Raw genomic sequence first — 5,998 nt, 5'->3', positions numbered from 1 at the left:
GCGGGGGGTATTACATGAAATATGCAAATACTAGTGTCTGACAGTGGGTCTAAACCCGTCAAAGGCATACATAATGGTGTGATTTGGATAGACACAAAATCATGATGGCTACCACCAGATTTCATGAATTATAATGATATTTTTCGAATCAGACAAAAGTAAAATGACACCAATCCCATTAACCCTATTGTTAATGGAACTTTCCCGAGAGTCATTAGACTTTATTAGTTAGGTGCTTTGAATTGTTAATGTCAATTTAGCATATGAGCTTTACCTTGTAGTTTTGTTTGTTTAAGTTCATGATGTTGATTATAGTTTCTTTCCCCTGCTTAGCGATTTAAAGATAACTAGGTGCGTTTAGGATGACATTGTTATGCTCAGTGTATTGAATCTATCTAATGTGCTATGGATTTATGATATTATCTTATTTCTTTATTGTTATATGCAATTTGCGGTGATTAATTGATTAGGAACAATTTGTAGCAAATTCATGTCAAATTTTTTTATTTTTTTAAAATTTGTTTGTCTTTGATTTGACAAATCAGATCAATCATGTTTATAGGTGACCTCTAGTAAATTTTATTTACTGGTGAAAAAAATCCTGGTACGAAGGTGTTAGGAAATTTAGCCATGCAGAAGTAATTGATTGATCTATCGAGATGATACACATGAGAACACAGATAATACCAGAAGCATGATGTTTATTAATGAGATTTAGCCGAAACCTACATCCCCAGGGCATAGCTACGAGCGTTTCTCCCCATGGTTGCAAAACCGGCTACTCCGAGATTCTGACATAAACGCCACCCCTGCGAACTAGTTGCTATGTCATCATAGTTATAACAGCAACTATCATGTCATATTTATAAAGAGAACGGGTTACAGAAATCCTACTTTAACTTTACCCTGTACCACTAATACAACTAAAATCTAATATATAACCTATCTTGTACTATATTTGACACATATTCAACGGGAAGGGGTTCCCATAGTAAAGCCTTCCCGTCTCCAAAACACGTACGATTTTTTGCTCTTCGCTACATGCTACATCAAAACTTGATCCAATGTGTTGTACATGCCAATAGTGCTATAAGCAAAAAGGCGCATACGATTTTTATTGGATTGCCTTTGAATGCATACTTGCATGTGCTCGATTGGCTAACGGCCTTGGTGGACGGGAATTGAGGTTTTGGAGGAAGCTTACAGGTGGGGCTGGCTAGCAGTGAAAAGGGTGAGAGAGGAAGACAGAGGCCTGTGCTCAGGCGTGGCTAGGGCCAATAGAGAACGAAAATAGGCCAGATAAAAGAAAAGGAAAGAAATATTTATCCCAACTAAATTTAGGAATTTCTTTTTATTTGTTAGGTTTATAGCTGAAAAAATAAAATCAGAATTAAGTTAAATGAACTCCAAAATATTAGGAAATTTTCATAATTCAAAATATAAGATTTTTGACTTTACAGTATTTTTTGTAATAAAATTTGTGTTTAATTTTTCCTGTATGAACTATTGTAAATGTTAAGTTTAATCTAAATCCTTTTAAAATATAGAAATTTCAAGAAAAGTATTATTTAATAATGTTTAAAAAATAGGATTAGTCGAACATACCTCCTAGATGGAGAAAAATCAGACAAGTAGTTGTTTGACCGGATAGCTCATTTTTTGAAAAAATGATTAGATGAGTAGTGATGTACCATCATGCTGGGACTGGGCAACCCACATTTGTGGAAAAAGATAGAATGCCAATGGATACAAGATTAGATGAGTAGTGGGACCGGGCGCCCCATTTAAATGAAGATAAAGATCAAAATAATAGTGGTGTCTAGTCCAAGGATGCAAACAATAGGCTGCAGTTGTCGGATCTCAATCCAACCTTCTAGGTCCACTCATGTATTTGACCCCACTCATGTATTTTTTGTAGAAACCCCCATTAGGAATCATTTGTAAGATCGGTGGTTTATCAATCATCGACACAAGCATTGATTGTAAAAATGGGAGAAAGTTTCGAAAGACACAAAATATACATACACACTTGATTATATGTGGATTCACACGGAACTATACATATTGAACCAAGCATGAAGAAGAAGGTGTGACTGACCGTGATGGTGATATGCATGAATAAAGAGTTCCTGAGTGTGATGTGCATTAAGTTATTCCTGAGAGGGATGCCGAAGAGATTGTTGATGACTTCAAGGACAAAGTGATGATATTTTTGAAAATTTGGAGCAGATCGTCCGTAATGCGAAGGGGAATGATGAATACAATGACAGAGTTTGCTAAATTTCAAGAATTTGTGCGGTAGTCGAAGGAACCGTTATATCCGGGCTGTGAGGAGCAATACATGTTGCTGCAAGTGGTACTACTATTTTTGAAATTGAAGGCAAGCAATGAGTGATCTGATAAGAGTTTCACTGCATTGTTACTTTTGTTAGCAGTACTGTTTCCCAACGGGAATTTGCTACCCACATCCATGTATGAAGCAAAGAGGGTAATTTGTCCATTGGATTGGAAGTGTAAAGAATTCATGCTTGCAAGAAAGAATTTATTATTTATCGTGGAGGATGAAAACTTGCAGGAGTGCCCTGTATGTGTAACCCCATGATACAAGCATCATAATGATGGGGGATGCCCGTAGGAACAATGACCTCCTGCAAAGGTGATGTGGTATCTTCCTGTAATTTCTGATTTGAAGCATTGTTTGCCAACAAAAAGGAGGCCAAATTGCTTTGTTGGCATAAAGAGGGCCATAAGAATGATTCAAACCTGCGGCACCCTGCTGATTGTGTGTAGTGGTGAAACATCGATATGAAATTTTAGGAGTTTACGGTAAAACTAAGGAACATTAGGCTTACTTTGAACACGTATTGAATAAATCCATTTGGTAACATAATCAGCAGATATAGCACCTAGCCATTAGTTCTGTGCATATATAATCTTCCTCCTTGGCTCTGTGAGAAGAGAAAGTACATAATGATGTCAATTTTAATTCAAGGTCTTAGGCAACCTAGCAATGACATCGATATGTACCTCAGACCGTTGGTGGATGACCTTAAAATACTTTGGTTAGAAGGTGTCGAGGTATTGGATGAGTACAAGCGAGAGTAGTTCAGTCTACATGCTATGTTATTCTGCACAATCAATAATTTGCTGGCCCTTGGTAATTTTTCATGGCAAACTGTAAGGAAGCAAAACCTGCCACCAATGCTTAGATGCTACCAAGAGTATGTGGCTCAACAACTCAAGAAAAAATAGTGTATATGTTACATCGATGGTTTGTGCCCAAATCTCATCCATATAGGAATATGATGAAAGAATTTAATAGCATGAGAGAGAATGCATTAGCTCTTAGACATTTCAGTGGGTAGGAGGTCCATGATCAGGTGAAGAACATCAATGTTCTTCTTAGAAAGCACTCTAGTAGTGATGAAAAAGTCATGTGGAAAAAGAAATCGATATTTTGGGAGCTAACTTACTGGCCACACTTAGAAGTTCGGTACTGTTTCGATGCCATACACATCGAAAAGAATGTATGTGAGAGTCTCATTGGTACCTTGTGTAATATCCTTGAGAAAACCAAGGCATGAAATAACCTAATAGATTTGAACATACGGCCAGAAGTCTTATGCTTAGGCTCACTTCCTCATTTTGCAACAAATGGATGAAGTGTCAAAATATATCAAGGAGCACAAGGCATTGCTCATTTGAGAAAATCCGGAAAAGACTGATATATGGATGATCAGAGAGCATAGAAAAATGTTCAATACTTGGTTCCAAGATCGAATCCAAGCAAGTTCATGCACAAGTCCAGCACTTAAGAAGCTGACAAAAGGGCAGATCTTTACAATTGTGACATGTCAAGGATATGACATTAATGGTTGCATGTTTTACATGGCCACCCAGGATGAGAAATGCACAAATCAAAACAGTGGTATATAGATGCTAATGACAACAATATGCACAAATACACTTACTATGGGTAGATAGAGGAAATATAGGAGCTCAACGATATAGGTATCAAGATACTCCTATTTTGATAATGTTGGATTAAGCGCATGAAGGTGGACAAGTACCGGATCACTAGCGTTGACCTGCAATATGTTAGATATAAGGAAGCATGATCATACAAAGCTAATAAAATTTATTTCATATTTTTAGGAGCTTTATTCAATTTAATATGCATTTTAGAAGTTGCAGCCGATTTACTTGGACATCAATAACTCTTTTTGGAGTTCTCTAATCTTTTCTGGTTTACTATTCTCCTAAACCTTTTCTACTCAGATGCAGATAGTAATACTCACAGACCTGAGGTCACGGGCCTAGCTGCACTGGTTGAGATCTTGACCTCGGTCAAAATCAGAGAGAGAGAGAGAGAGAGAGGAAGGGAACGGCGGTGGCCGGCGACTGGGGAGCTCGCCGGCGATGGTCTAGCGACAGTTCGGCTGGAGGAGGGTAGCAACAGAAACCGTGAGACGTGGAGGTTCGATTTGAGTGTTTCTTAGCCAGCAGCAACTTCAGAGCACGGCCGGCAGCGGAGTGCTGTGGCGCCGGAGCTCAGCTCATGGTGGCAATGTCGTGGTCGTGTAGCATCTCTTCAGTGGGCTACAGAGGAGAAAGAACGGTGGCTACGCCACGGTGAGATGACCCAGGGAGTAGAGTGGCCATGGATGAGAGAAAAAGGACAGGTGCTCACCATGCATCGGGGATTTGCAGTGGAGCAGAGCGGTGTGGTCACCGGCCGTGAGCAAGACGACGCTCGGCTCTGGCTACACGGAAGTGGGAAAACGGCAGCAAGACTCGCAGCAGGAGCATGCTGCAGCTCGGCTTGCGGAGGGTCTGGGGCTCTGGGCTCGGTGGTGTTGGACGTAGCTCGGGGGCGAGGAGATTCTGTCCAGCGGCTGGCACCGGGGGAAGAAAACGCCGAGCCCAAGCTTCGAGGCCAGGAAGGGGGCGAAGGTGGCGTAGCTCTAGGTGTGCTGTGCAATGGCACTATCCTGTTTGTGCTCGCCGGCGACGAGTGGCCATGGGGCTCGGTCAGAGGAGGGGCAGGGAAGATGTAGCACATCCCAGGAATCGATTTGAGGTGGACGTGGATGGAGGAAGTGGTGGATGGAGCAAGAGCCACCATGAGCAGTTATGCTCAGGCCGAGAGCAAGAATGGGGAAGAAAGGAGCAGCTCCTGCTCCTTCATTCCTCCATCTCTATCTAGCTCAATCCCTCATGCATGCGCAAACTACTAGGATAAATGGCAAGCTTGAAGACCAGGGAATGCAATTGCATAACATGCAGGGCTCCCTTTTGGATCTTTGGGCGAGATTTGGAGGAGATAAGGAGGAATTCTTGCTCCTGTTCTTGGCTATGCGTGAGAGTGAGACAGAGTGAGGGGAGAGTGGTCTGTTGCGGAAGAAAGCTAGCCCAGGCGCGCCTTGCAGTGAATAGATAAGAGAGAGAAAGGGATTGGTACTGGAGGTGGAGCCTGCAGGGCAGGGGTGGACTGGTGGCTGCCAGGTGGGGCAGGTGAGGACTTGGACCCGCCTAACCGATAGGAGATGGTGTCCTCGGATGAACAGTAAGCAACAGAGTTGAAAAGTTTTCCTTCCCTCAGTCAAAATCGAGATCTCTAATTGCTTAAAAAATTCTAGAAATTTATGAGTGTTATATTATTCGTATGCAACCTATTTTACTTGTTTGACCTAAAAAGTCTTGGCCAAAATTTAATTAAAACTCTCCAAACAAGGCTACTTTTATAATTTAAAGGTCTCACAAAAGTTCTCAAAAATCTTGAAAAAATCACTAATATTCTTCTCATATAGTGTACTAATTTTTAAAATTATTTTCAGTCCTAGCTAGGTTATTTGGTGAAAATGAGAATTCCTTTATGATGTTCCACTTAATTATATTTTTATTATTTCATACGATTTTCTTTTTTAATTCAATTGAATTCAAATCAACTCAAATTTGCACAACATTCAAAAAAATAATTATAAATGCTTATGAAATG

At 40.4% G+C, this 5,998-nt stretch overlaps 1 long non-coding RNA gene across 3 annotated transcripts; it reads right to left on the bottom strand.

The window, feature by feature from the left end:
* Positions 1-229: 229 nt before the first annotated feature.
* LOC133899510 (uncharacterized) lies at positions 230-5,389 on the bottom strand. Of its 3 annotated transcripts, XR_009906367.1 has the most exons (4): positions 4,691-5,389; positions 3,028-4,599; positions 2,853-2,948; positions 230-2,773 (listed from the first exon to the last, which is right to left on the bottom strand). It is a non-coding gene; the product is annotated as an uncharacterized LOC133899510 (long non-coding RNA). The 3 variants fall into 3 exon arrangements; XR_009906366.1 differs by having other exon boundaries at positions 2,853-4,599; XR_009906365.1 differs by having other exon boundaries at positions 230-2,948.
* Positions 5,390-5,998: the final 609 nt, after the last annotated feature.

This window comes from Phragmites australis, chromosome 18, assembly GCF_958298935.1.
Source record: "Phragmites australis chromosome 18, lpPhrAust1.1, whole genome shotgun sequence".
Taxonomy (NCBI): Eukaryota; Viridiplantae; Streptophyta; class Magnoliopsida; order Poales; family Poaceae; genus Phragmites; species Phragmites australis.
This window is presented reverse-complemented; position numbering and strand designations above follow the sequence as displayed.